We start from the raw sequence: 13,393 nt of genomic DNA on the forward strand, positions 1-13,393 counted from the left end.
CACGCGAACCTGACGACCAAACCAACGAACCTGACGAACCACCGTCGTCGCCTAACACTGACCAAACGCGAACCTGACCAAACGCGCCACACTGAACAGACGTCGCCTGGCCCCGCACCGCCGACGCTGACACAGGAGCCCACCGGAATAACGATGAAGAAACGCTAACCGCACATCGTGCCCTAATCGCCTAATTTGAGAGAATTATTAGAATTATTATTATTATTATTATTATTATTATTATTATTATTATTATTATTATTATTATTATTATTATTATTATTATAAATCAAATGCTAACAAAGTCAAATATTTTACAAATAGTTAGTGGGCAGCCGAGATACAATCTGGGCCCCCACTCCCCTAGCTATAGCAAAGCCTATCCTAGTGAAAATATGAGCAGCAACACGAGCCCCAATGTCCTGCGTCCTAGAAAACTTCTGAATCTGCTTCAGCAACGCAACAACATCCTTATCCAGCTCCCCAAGAGAAGAGAAAGAGAACGGAAGAAAGCCATAACCAATGTACCTGCAACGTGCTTCGTACTTGACCCGTTTCCGAATAGCTGCATCAGCCACAACCCGACCCGGAGCAAAGCCAGACAACCCAGACTGTGTCAAAGGAGACGATCCCATCAAGACAACACATACATCACAGCCCCGGTCCCAAGAGTAGAGCAACACGTCTGCTGGGCGGAGAGCTCCATCATTCCCTCCAGATAGACCAATATCAACCTCTTTCCGCGCCGAAATCCCATAACGATAACAAACATCAACAAGGATATCCTGAACCACATTATGTCGATGTTTAATACCCACGATGCCAGCACATGACACCGCATGATCACCAAAGATGTCTCTCGCAAAGACCCTGGAACAAGCAGAACATGGCGTCGTAACAGAGAACAAAGGAACCCCCAACCGGTAACACAATACACATCGGTAAGCCTTAACATTCATCGTCTGTCCCAAACCTGATATGGGGACCGCACGAAGCCAAGCAGAGGTGTGATCTCCCTGCTGCGATTTCCACAACGCCGACTGTCGAGAAGATAAAGAGAATGTGGATTCTGCAGATGCTAACAAAGTCAAAATGCTAACAAAGTCAAAATTTTACAATCTGGGCCCCCACTCCTCTGGTTATAGAAAAACCTATCCTGGTGAAAATATGAGCAGCAGCACGAGCCTCAATGTCCTGAGTCCTAGAAAAATTTTGAATCCGCTTCAGTAACGGAACCACATCCTTATCCAGCTCCCCCAAAGAAGAGAAAGAGAACGGAAAAAAGTCATAATCAATGGCTCTGCAACGCGCTTCATACTTGACCCGCTTCCGAATAGCCGCATCAGACACAACCCAGCCTGGGATAAAGCCAGACAACCCAGATTGTGTCAAAGGAGAAGATCCCGTCAAATCAACACACATATCACAGCCCCGATCCCAAGAGTAGAGCAACACGTCTGCTGGACGGAAAGCTCCATCGTTCCCCCTAGATAGACCAATATCAACCTCTTTCCGCGCCGAAATCCCAAACCGATAACAAACATCAACAAGGGTATCCCAAACCACATTATGCTGATGTTTAATACCCACGATGCCAGCACATGACACCGCATGATCACCAAAGATGTCTCCCGCAAAGACCCTGGAGCAAGCAGAACATGGCGTCATAACAGAGAACAAAGGGACCCCCAACTGGTAACACAACACACATCGATAAGTCTTAGCATTCATCTTCTGTCCCAAAATTGATATGGGGACCGCACGAAGCCAAGTAGAGGTGTGTGTGAGGGGGTCGAAAAAGCACGAGGCTAATGCGTGACCTCGTCCCTTGTGGGTGTGACGATTCTTTTTATTCAATCAAGTGTAATTGGATTTCCTGTGAGTTTACACCCAATTGACTAGTAATATAGGAGTCGCCATTCAGTTTTTAACGACAATGAGAAAAACTGACAAAACCCGGTTATCGTGACATAAAGGGAGTGCAATTATGTTTGACCACGACGGCCGTAGGTTCCCTTGTGATCCCTGGTGTGGGGATCTCTCAACATACACCCGCAAGGTAGAGATTGAGGGTTCGGGGGACTGTAACTACCGAGAGGAGTACTTCGCTCGTCGATAACTCCAGAGGCAGGATATCCTTACTAGCTCAGCATAAATAATTGAAGGGACATGCGTTAACTATTAAACTAATCTGAGTTGATTTTAGCAATATGCAACATATAATACTAGATCGATCGTGATTATCTGATTTAAATAGTATTAAGGGACCTAGCATGATAATCCAATTTCCCGAAAATATTATATTTGTTAGGCGTGATAGAACAATCAGATTTAGTTAGTTTAACAGTTCATAAAAAGGGCGAGGAAAGCAGTTAAATCATCGAAAAGGGACACATTACGACGCACCCTTGAGAGGTGCGTCACGGTTCTCAGAAAACTAACCACTTTGACTTTGCTATTTCTCCTTTTTATTTAACGAATCTCAATTATGGGACATGATACGTTCTGTTCGATTTATGGATCGATTGCGACAGAACGCGTGAACAGTTTCGCAGCGTGAGGCTTAGGCTAAGGGTTGGAGTCAATACTCAGAATATAATTATGTGTTGTGTGTGTTCTTTTCACGTCGAATTTAGGGGTCTATTTATAGGGAAGAGTTCGTGGAAAGATAGAATTGCAGAGTTCTAATCCACAAAGAATTAGGAAAAACACGTACCCAGGTATTTTCAGCACCCAGGCCTGGGCGCCGAAGATTTCGGCGCCCAGAGCCAGGCGTTGAAAATAGGGTCTGGGCTGTTTTCTTTAGTCAGATTCAGATTCCTGAAATCCGTAGAGTTTGAGATTTAATCGAGTCTTTTAGCGCGTATCAATTTTATGACGGAATGCGTCTGGGCCCGTTACGAACTCTAGGCTCGTTAGGATTTTAATTAATACGTAACTCTTATTTCCGAATCATATTAGGAATAGGATTCTCGCAGTTTTCTGTCTCATTTAGGATTTATGTTGGAATGCAACACCTAATTCTGACAGGTTTCTATCCTTTATGATTTGCCACTTTTAGAAGCTACCTTTTACGGTAGTTACTATTTTTAGCAGGTTTCCATAAATAGCAGGTTTCGGGTGAAATGAAAAGGGGAATTGAGATTCGTTTATTTTATAGGAGATGCGTTGTCAAGTGGAGATTTATGCTCTCATCATCGAACATTTCCCTTTCGGGAATGGGGACAAAAGTAGGTGTCCATAGTTAGCCCCCACTTTGACCGAGTCTTGGAGTAAGACGATGGTCAAAGTATTAGACAGAGTGCGTCACACAAGCCATGGTATATGTGACATGTTTTGCGAGGGTCTTACGAGCCCCCGAGTGATAACATTTGACTTAAGGGTCATCACTTGAAGTGTCGACATATCCCTCACGTGTCATTGGGATTTGTCAACTGATAGTATAGAAACTTCCTCACTTTGTCATTGGAAGGATCTAAAGGTGCGTAGAAACTCCCTCACTTTGTCATTGGGAGTAGCTACGGATGTTTTCGAAATCAAAGCTATAAAGTGTAATTGGGCCTGGCCAAGCCCAACCACGAGGTAAAAATGTTTTTAAAGATTCTCATTTTCAGGGCTAGCTAAACGAGAAAACCCCCTTGTTTTTATGGGACGTAAAACGAAGGAAAATCCAGCACATCGCTCTTTTTTGGAAAAAACGGAAAACCAATCCTTTTAATTTTGGAAAAGGGAAAACCAGAAAAAGTTATCGCTGCAGCGACTAAGGACCTGCACGGTTAGTGATGCAGACCCCGCCGGCTAAAGATGGCGAGCCTGTCCGCTAAGGGTGGACACCCCATCCGATAGAAGTGGATGAATCTGTTTATGAAATTTGAAAATAAGGACCTACGCGGTTTGTGACGTAGACCCCGCCGGCTAAAGATGGCGAACCTTGTCCGCTAAGGGTGGACACCCCGTCCGATGGAAGTGGACGAATCTATTTTGAAATTTGTTTTGCTTTTTGAAAACAAGGACCTACGCGGTTTGTGACGTAGACCCCGCCGGCTGAAGATGGCGAGCCTGTTTTAATTTTAAAAACTTTATTTTTTTGAAAACTGAGGACCTGCGCGGCTAGTGACGCAGACCCCGCCCGCTGAGGGTGGGCGAGCCCTGTCCGCTAAGGGTGGACGTCCCTGAATTCGTTTTTTTGATTTGGGAACTCGCGCGGTTGGTGACGTGATCTTGCCGACTGAAGATGGGCAAGTTCCTATTTCTTTGGTTCTTTGTGATTTCTTTTGAGAATTTCTTTTTATTCATTCTTGCAAGAGCAAATTCTTTCGAGGGACGCTCGAATTTAGTTGTAACGTGAACGTGGGCTGACAACGTGTTCAGACGGATCTTTGTCTTGCGGCCGTCGGCTTTTGTGATTTTGAGCTAGTCTTTACGGCTCGACTTGGTCTTTGATCAGAGGACCGTGCACAAGTGTCAGTGACGTCCTTTCGATGAGGTCGAACCTGTTGTTGTTCTTTTTTGAGATATCCAAACATGATATGGTGTATGGCGTAGTCCGGGAATGTGATTTTGATCGCGCGCTCCTTGTTGGAGTCTATTTTTTCGCGAGCCCCCAAGCACTGGGGCTCGTCGGTTGTTTTTCGTATCTTGTAATCATGTTTGGGGTCATGCTCGTATGTGCGAGCGACATTTTATAGTAGTGTGCTACTTTAGCGAAGCCGTGGAGTGCTACTTTAGTTTTCAGGCGACATCCGGCTTTAGCTTGGCCCGGATTAATCCTTTGACAGACAAACATTTTTTATTTGGAAAACCAACGACTTAACAATACACATTTTTGGTGTTTCGAAGAATGACCATGATATTTAACTTTGTTTTTTGAAAAGTGTACATAAGCATTTTCTGAGACGAGTCTAAGTTTCGACCAAGTTTTAATGTTATATTTTTTTTTTTGCTTATTTGGGAGCTAAAGGTGCTTTGGGCTTGATCCTACTTGCAATAGGGCCTCGTGTTTAGCAACACGGTCTTAAGTCCTTTCCTGTTCCGCGTTTTGTGAAATCTGGGCCTTGGGCTGCATTTTCAGCGCCCAAGGCCAGGCGTTAAACATTTCGGCGCCCAGCCGTGGGCGCTGAAAGTCTTTTCCTGGTGACATTTGACTTTCGGATTTCCTAACACGTTTCCGAATGGGATCAGGATGTCATTGGGTGCGTTCAGCTATATATAGGGGCTAGATACGTCCCTATTTTCCACCACTTTCAAATTTTTTCTCTCCTTTTTGCTGTGCTTTAATTATTCATTGTTTTTGCCATGTCGATCCCTACTTTCTCACTCCAACGGACTGTTAGGCGTTGGCTACGGGCACTTACTCCCACAGAAAAAGCTTTGTTAAAAGAATACCACTTAGAGGCACTTTTAGGCTTACAACAAATTAATATTGATTATAACTTTCTGCATGCTGCCCTAAGCTTTTGGGACTCTGATCATCATGTTTTTGCCTTTCGGGGCAACGAAATATGTCCTTTGCTGATGAATTTGCTGCGATCCTTGGTTATCCTACTAATGCTCTCCTGTTACCCCTGACACTATTGAAGAGGGTAAAACAACCATAAGGGCTTTCCTAGGACTAGATGATAACATGTTTGCTGAAATTGTTGTAGATGATAAGGTTAACTTGGCAAAACTTGTAAAACATCACTTTAGGCCTAGTAAGAATATGACCGAACAGAAATTGAATATTCGAGCCCTTGTATTTTTCTTGTTGAATCATTATTTGCTATCGAATAACAATGGTGAGTTCGGTGACATAAGGTTGATCCCCTTGATTAGCCAGATGGAAAGTTGCTATTCTATCATGCCGTTGGTTGTTGCCGAGACTTTGCTGAGTGTGGATGAGCTGAAGAAGGATGCCAAATCTGAACATTTTAAGGGAAGCCCCCTATTACTGCAGGTGATCGATTTTTCCTTGCGCACGTATACGTCCCTTTTGCATATATTTTTTTGCCTGGGGCTGAGTTTCAGTGCCCAGGGCTGGGCGCTGGAGTTTTCGGCGCCTGGTCCTGGGCGTTGAAATTGCGCCCCAGGGACCATTTTTTTCATTCTTTTGATTCGATCGTACCTGTTTTTGCAGATTTGGCTTGCGCAACGGCTTAGACTTTTGGAAGCTCCTGCCGATCCTAAACATTATCGCCCTATAGCCTTGGGTAACCGAAAATACTTGCACCAAGGCCAGGATGAGGCCGAATGGACCTCCTTTTTTACTTATGGCATTTGTTCTATTAAATGGGTGGTACCATGGTGGGGTTTGACTACTATGACAGGGGGTTCTGATGTATCGGTTTATGTTTCTTTGTTAGGGCTATCTTGTCCCATTTATATTTTCCCTTACCGAGTCATGCGTCAATATGGTTTAAGGCAGACTATCCCCTTTTCTGATATGGTACCACCTAAGGTAGCGGCCTTTTCACAAACACGGGTCCTAGCGTGGGCCAAGTATTATGATGGTCTCCCGCGTTGGGCCGTAGCTACAAATGGCTTTGTGGGTCTTTCTGAAAACTACAAGTTGTGGATGAGCTCCGATGATAAAGATGTGAGGACTGAGACTCGTAATGGGGAGCCGACTGAGCTTTTGATACCTCGTATTCGTGTCAAGTATGAGGGTCCTGATTCTGCCAGACCTCGTACTTATAGTATTTAGACTGTGAAAGCTCGTCCTGATCGAAAGCGAAAGGAAGTTCCTCCCCGTTCCAGTTTCAGGCCTAAAAGGATGCCTAACATGAAGGGGCCTGCTGTTGTTAAAAGAAATGCAAGCTCTCGCGGAGATCGTCGCCGGAACAATGTATGGGTTAGGAAGGCTCAGCCGCCTGTAGAAACAGTGGCTAGTCTAGTTGATGATAATCCTTCTCCCACCATTGCCTGTGCCCTCGAGGCTGAGCAGGCTATAACTGAGAATGTTTCTGAAGCCTTGGCACCTTTGGAAGTTAGTGTCCAGGAGCCGGTTCTTATGGAGATTGACATTGGGGCAGCGTAGAGGACTGTGGGAGTGGATCCTGCGAATATTACCCTCTACAAGACTTTATTTGATGATCCAGAAGAACTAGAGTAGTGTAGTTCTTGCTAGGGTGTAGGTGCCCTCCATTTATTTCAGTTGTGTTTGTTTTTATTTTTAGCACTCTGTTTTCCTTCTTATTATTTTTAAGGAAATTTTTGTATTTACTACCTTAAAAATATACCACTTTTGCATTTACTACCTTATGAAATTTTTATTTTAAATTACTACCTTAAACTTCCAATTTTTTTTATTTACTACCACTTTGCAGTTTTCTCATTTTAAAATTAAGATATCTCTTTCGTTTCTTAATCGTTTAATGTGATTCAAAGATCATTATTCTCCTTTCTCTATAGGGATTTCATTGAGAACGACATTTCAAAACAATTCGTTTGATAATTCATATATATTTTAAACTTTTACTAATAATATTTAATTCGTTTTATCTTTTACAAAATTTTAAAAGCAAGATCCCTATGGAATCCTTACATATAAATGAGAAGAATGGGCTTTAAATCACTTAAAATGATTAAGAAACGAAAGAGATATCTCAATTTTAAAATGAGAAAATTGTAAAGTGGTAGTAAATAAAAATAAATTGGAACTTTAAGGTAGTAATTTAAAATAAAATTTTCATAAGGTAGTAAATACAAAAGTGGTGTATTTTCAAGGTAGTAAATACCAAAAAATCCATTTTTTAATAAAGGCGTATTTTTATTTTTCATTTTCATTTTTTTTGTTTCTCCTTTTTTTTATGTATTTTATATGTCTAACACTTTTGCACAAAGAATATTTTTTTTTATATTGGACCGAATCCTTGGTAAGGATTGCCTACGTATCTTGTCAGAATCAGGTCGCGCGTAGTTCTAGCTTTTGAATAAGTTCTAGTATGCCGGATTTCAGTAGATATGCCCTGAGGTGGAAACATATTACTTAGTCGGTCAAATGAGTGAAGTATTATCATTATTTTCATCTGCCCTTTTTTGCCATAAGTCGTGTAAAATATGAAATTCGAAATTTGATTAATTTGTATGGCTATATTCTTGGTTGGTAAGCCTATTTGGATACGTACTGTACCCCCCAAGTGTTCGTTATTTTTCCGTTGTGTGCGGATAAAATGACGAGCACTTCTGAAAAGAATTTTTTTTTTGTCAGGCAGAGAGTTTCAACGCCCAGGCTGGGGCGTCAGAAATTTCGGCGCCCAGCCCTGGGCGCTGAAAATGACTTGGGCGGTCAATTTTTGACGCTTTGCTTCACATGTTCTTGCATTTCTTTCTTTTTCTTTCTTTTTTTGTGCCTTGATATTTTGCTCGTATTTAAAGGCCAATTTTGAGGCTACTTTGGAGGCTTTTTTGACTGTTAGCGTGAAATGCGTTTTTGTCCGAATCAATTTTTTCTATTCGTGACTCGAAACAGTTTTGAAAATGGGGTTAGGGTGCGGAAGTTATGAGGATCTTTGTGTAGGTTTTTGAGGTGTTGTTAGTGAAGGGTATGATGGAATCTATGTTTTATGAATCTGTTTTTTTTGGTAACATTTGCATCGTTTTGGATTTTGATTTCCTTTGATTCTTGGTTGCGTGGATTGACTCTTATGATGACACTGGTTTGGCTTTTTAGGTTTTGGGGATATGAATGGGACAGTGTGGTTTATTTTGCGGGTTTTGGGAATTGGTTCCCATGGCACTATTTCAAAACCGAGTGGGCTTTGTTTGTTGGGCCTGGAGTGGGTTGCCTCTTTATTTTTGTATTTTGCAAGTACTTATTTAGTGTTAGAATAAAAAATTTTAGGAGAAATATTACGTCTTTATTGATTCGGAAAGTAAGGAAAACACACTGAAATAAAACTGACCCATATTCTAAGGGGCCTTAGGACCATCTAAAGTCTCTATTTTTTTTTTCTATCAATCTAAAGAACTACTAGGCGCTTTTTACTAATGGTGCTCTATGTGGCTCAAGCCTGGGGTTTAGTCTCATAAAACTTCGGTCCTTCACCGGTACTCATCTTGAATTCCATTCCTTTTGCATTGACCCACTGATATGTCTTCACCCATCCGTTCTCGACCTCTTCTAGTGTTGATGCAGGAGAGATTAACCGGGTTGGATCGAAACCTTCATCTTGTAAAGTTAGGGTAGTCATCACAGTCTCGTTCTCCATAGGCCTTGATTCGTTAAACAATGTCCATAGAGCCTGGTTGTCCAATATTTCAGCTGTTTTAGTCTTGGTGAGGTGGGGTGCCTCATCCAAGGTGTGGCAGTCATGGAAAATTTCAAATCCGGGTTTTAGCAAGCCATCCTGAACGAAGGGTTCAGGGAAATCACAGCATGGGTGTTCTTCTCCTTCCCGAACGAACATCCCGTTAAGGGTCCTTTGATATGGGGGAAGGAGGGTGGTTTGTTTGGCTTTGTTAAGGCGTAGCCTAGACAGGCGGTCAGCAATATCTTCCTCCGTTGGTTCATAACCTAAGCCAAAGGGAGTAGATTTGTCGGGAAAAGGATGGAATGTGTATTCCTTCTTCCTTATGCCCAATGGGGTTCCTGGGAAATAACCTTGAGCTAACAACATTCTAGGGATGACTCGGGATGCATGCGGGTCTAGGAATGTTGGGTCATAATCTTCGATGAACTGGATTGTTTCTTCCATTTGAAACCCGTAAAGGTCGTCTGCAGTTTCGGCCGTTCCAACCATAGCGCAACTGACATCGAGAGGAGGGGCGCGGATTTCTAGTATTACCCCGTTATGGTTAAGTTTAACCATTTGGTGCAAGGTAGAAGCCACACCTCCTAAGTCCTGGATCCAAGGTCGCCCCAAGAGGAGGTTGAAAGTGGGCTTGATATCGATTATTTGAAACTCCGTGGTAAGGTTGATTTTTCCCAATACAGGCCTTCGGGAGTTATCATAAGCTCGCACCCCTTGCGCGGAGGTTTGGAAGTCATCGTTTCCTAGCCCCAAGCAATGGGCGGTTTGCAATGGGCAGACGTTAACTGCCGAACCATTATCTACGAGCGCTAGGGGGATGTTTTGTCCTTTGCATCCAACCACTAGGTAAAGGGCTTTATTGTGAGCACCCCCCTCTTTGGGTAAGTCTTTATCGGTGAAAACTATGGCCTTTTCTCCGGCATCTCTCGTGACATGGAAAACCAATGAGTCAGGTGTGATATCTGTAGGTACCGAGATGAGGTCAAGTGAGCGAATAAGCTTTTCGCGATGTTCCTTTGAAGTACACATAAGATCCCAGATGGTAATCTCGGCCTTGGTTCTTTTTAGTTGTTTCAGGAGAGGATTTTCAATGACTTCTGCGACGGTGGCGTGCCGTCCATTCTTAGGAGTTTGCCTAACCGGGATGTCGTCCATAGGAGGTGGGTGAATATCCGGTTGGTATATTCTTCCGGATCGGGTGAGGTTGTCGACCTCGGGCTCCTGAGGGGTGGTGTCAATGAGAGCATACCCGGGCCAAGTTTCAGTGAAGAGGTCCTGGCCCGACACTTGAGACAGGTAAATATCTTCAGCATCATCATTCCACACACCGCACACTTTCCTCTCGATTCGATCCATAGGGACCACAGCGAGTGGTGCACCTTGAGGTGTAATATACACCGTGGGGTCGAAATTCTCTGGTTGGTCGAGAGAGATGTGACAAGAGCCGAGTGGGCTCTTGTTGTTGTTGGGTTTGCCAACGTTAGGGAGAGGTATCACTTCATCCTCTATCATGTCATGGATCGTATGTTTTAGATTCCAGCAGTTTTCAGTATCATGCCCATTTCCTTGATGGAATTTGCAGTAAGTACCTTCGACACAATATTTGCTTTTGACAGGAGGGTCACGGGTGGGGCCTATAGGTCTCAACTTTCCTTGATTGGTTAGTCTTTCAAAGGCTTGTACCAAAGTCGACCCGAGTGGGGAAAACTTTCGGTCTCGGACCCATCTTCCAGGGTTTCTTCGGGCGGGAGTCTCTTCTACAGCATGGACTTCTTGGGCTTGGGATGTGTTACCCCGATTATAGGTGTTGTTCTTATATGTGGGCTTGCTTTGTATGGTTTTGGCGAGGTCGTCCTCGATCTTTATTCCCACATCATAAACTCTTTTGAAAGTGTCAAGTCCCAGGTACCTAAGGTGTTGTCTGTAAGCCGGGTCCAGGTTGTCAATGAATTTTTGGACCAATTCTGTTTCAGGAGGCCTATTGATTAGCTGGGCCGCCTGGTCCCTCCATCTAGCAAAGTAGGTCGTGAAACCCTCATTTTTCTTTTGGAAGAGAACTTCCAGCTCGCGCATGGTGACTTGGAAATCCATGTTCGACGAGTATTGCTTGATGAAGACATTGACAAAGTCTTCCCAAGTGGGGAAGAGCTTAGGGTCCTGGTGATAGTACCACTTGAGCGGCACAGGTTCCAAGGACAAAGGAAAGGCAGGTAAGTACATGGACTTGTCCACGCCTTTCAAGTTCATGGCATTCACAAAGCTCAGTAGATGATCACGGGGGTTGTCCGTGGCCTTGAACTTTGGTAAGTCAGATGAACTGAACTTTTCTGGTAGTTTGCCAGGAAAAGGTTCAGGATCGAGGGAGAAGTATTTGCTCCCCATGGTTTGCTGTAGGACCATTTTTTCAATCCTCTTCTCGTTATCGAGGTCATTTTTGGCTTGCGCAGCCGCTAAAGCTTCATTTTCCATTTTTAGTTGGCTCATAAGTTGGGTCATTTGGACCATCTGGTCTCACAAATCTTCGATGGACATGTTTGAAGGTGCGAATCGAGGTTGGGGAAGCGGAGATCCTTGAAATGAGGGACGACGGATGGAGCTTGGAGTCACTAAACCTGATGTTGGTGATGTATCTTCGAGACGCACTAACCGTTGATTCCCTGATCGGCACCAAGTGGCAGGACCAGTCCTAGGCATAAGATAAGCTAAAGTTTAGGTTCCCAAAGTTTCAAGCATTACTTAGTCTAGACTTCGACTCTCTAAATTGGTTTTTCACTCTTTCTTTTGTCGGTACACTTTTTGGTTTTTTTTTTATTTTGGTCATTCTTTGGATTTTCGAAACACTTGCCCGTGTGACATTCATAGTTATTAGCACGTTCGGTTTTGGTGCCGGGTATTGTCGTCGTAGGAGGCCTAACAACGACACAAAGAGTTATTAATTCTTTTATGAGTCGCTTTTGAAATCGAGTGCTTTTCTTACGCCCTTGTAGCAATTCTTTTTACGAACATTTTTTGTGCTACGTATTTTCCTTTCGCGCGGGTACCGAGGCTGCTGCGCTTGACCAGAAGGCCAAGCAGCAACTTCAGCGCCCAGCGAGGGGCGTGAGAAATTCTGGCGCCCAGCCAGGGGCGTTGAAAATGCGTCCCTGGCTGGTTCTCATTTTCTGTCTTCTGTTTATGCGACTTCGATTTGCGTGCTTGCTTAATAACGTCCTTTACGCGTAACAACGTTTGTGGGATTCGTTACAGGCCGTCCCGGGCGTCGCTTATTTTTGTGGCGATCATTCGGGCTTGCGGAACACGTGTTTCGGTATAACTCTTTGGCAAATTAGTCTATGAATGTTTGGGCAATTTTTAAGGTCGTTGGATTTCTAGGATAGTTTGTCGCACACAATCACATATTTCGCTACACATAACTACATTACAAACATGGATTTGAAAATTAAATATGCCACGTAGTTTATGATAGGCTTCTATGGGTAGTTTATTTGCGCCTGGCTTGGTACCGCTTCTATCGTAGATCCAACACATGCCCCGGTCGAGGTAGTGTCTTCAACAGACGAATTTCGCTCAAGAGGCCAACCCGCAAGTGCAAGCCAAGGGGGCATGCAGGCGAGAGGGACCTAATGAGCGAGCGATTGGGTTCGGGATAGGTGTACTACCTGCACAAGTACCGAGTGGGAAACATGCGCGGCGTATGCACCCCCCTATTGGCGGAAAAAGGTATCCTTAGTCCCAACTCCCGAGGGAGCCGAGATTCGTTATGCGGTTCTGCCCGTTCACATTAATATGCTGATTTTCAGGTCGTCCCAACTTGATGGGGAAATAAACGCGGGGTAGGATCGTTTCACCCTTCGGCTATTTTGATTACCTACAAGCACGAGTATTTCCTTCACCATCCCCAGTGGAGTCGCCGCTGTGAGGGGGTCGAAAAAGCACGAGGCTAATGCGTGACCTCGTCCCTCGTGGGTGTGACGATTCTTTTTATTCAATCAAGTGTAATTGGATTTCCTGTGAGTTTACACCCAATTGACTAGTAATATAGGAGTCGCCATTCAGTTTTTAACGACAATGAGAAAAACTGACAAAGCCCGGTTATCGTGACATAAAGGGAGTGCAATTATGTTTGACCACGACAGCCGTAGGTTCCCTTGTGATCCCTGGTG

This window comes from Spinacia oleracea, chromosome 5 (assembly GCF_020520425.1).
Source record: "Spinacia oleracea cultivar Varoflay chromosome 5, BTI_SOV_V1, whole genome shotgun sequence".
In the NCBI taxonomy this organism is placed as follows: Eukaryota; Viridiplantae; Streptophyta; class Magnoliopsida; order Caryophyllales; family Amaranthaceae; genus Spinacia; species Spinacia oleracea.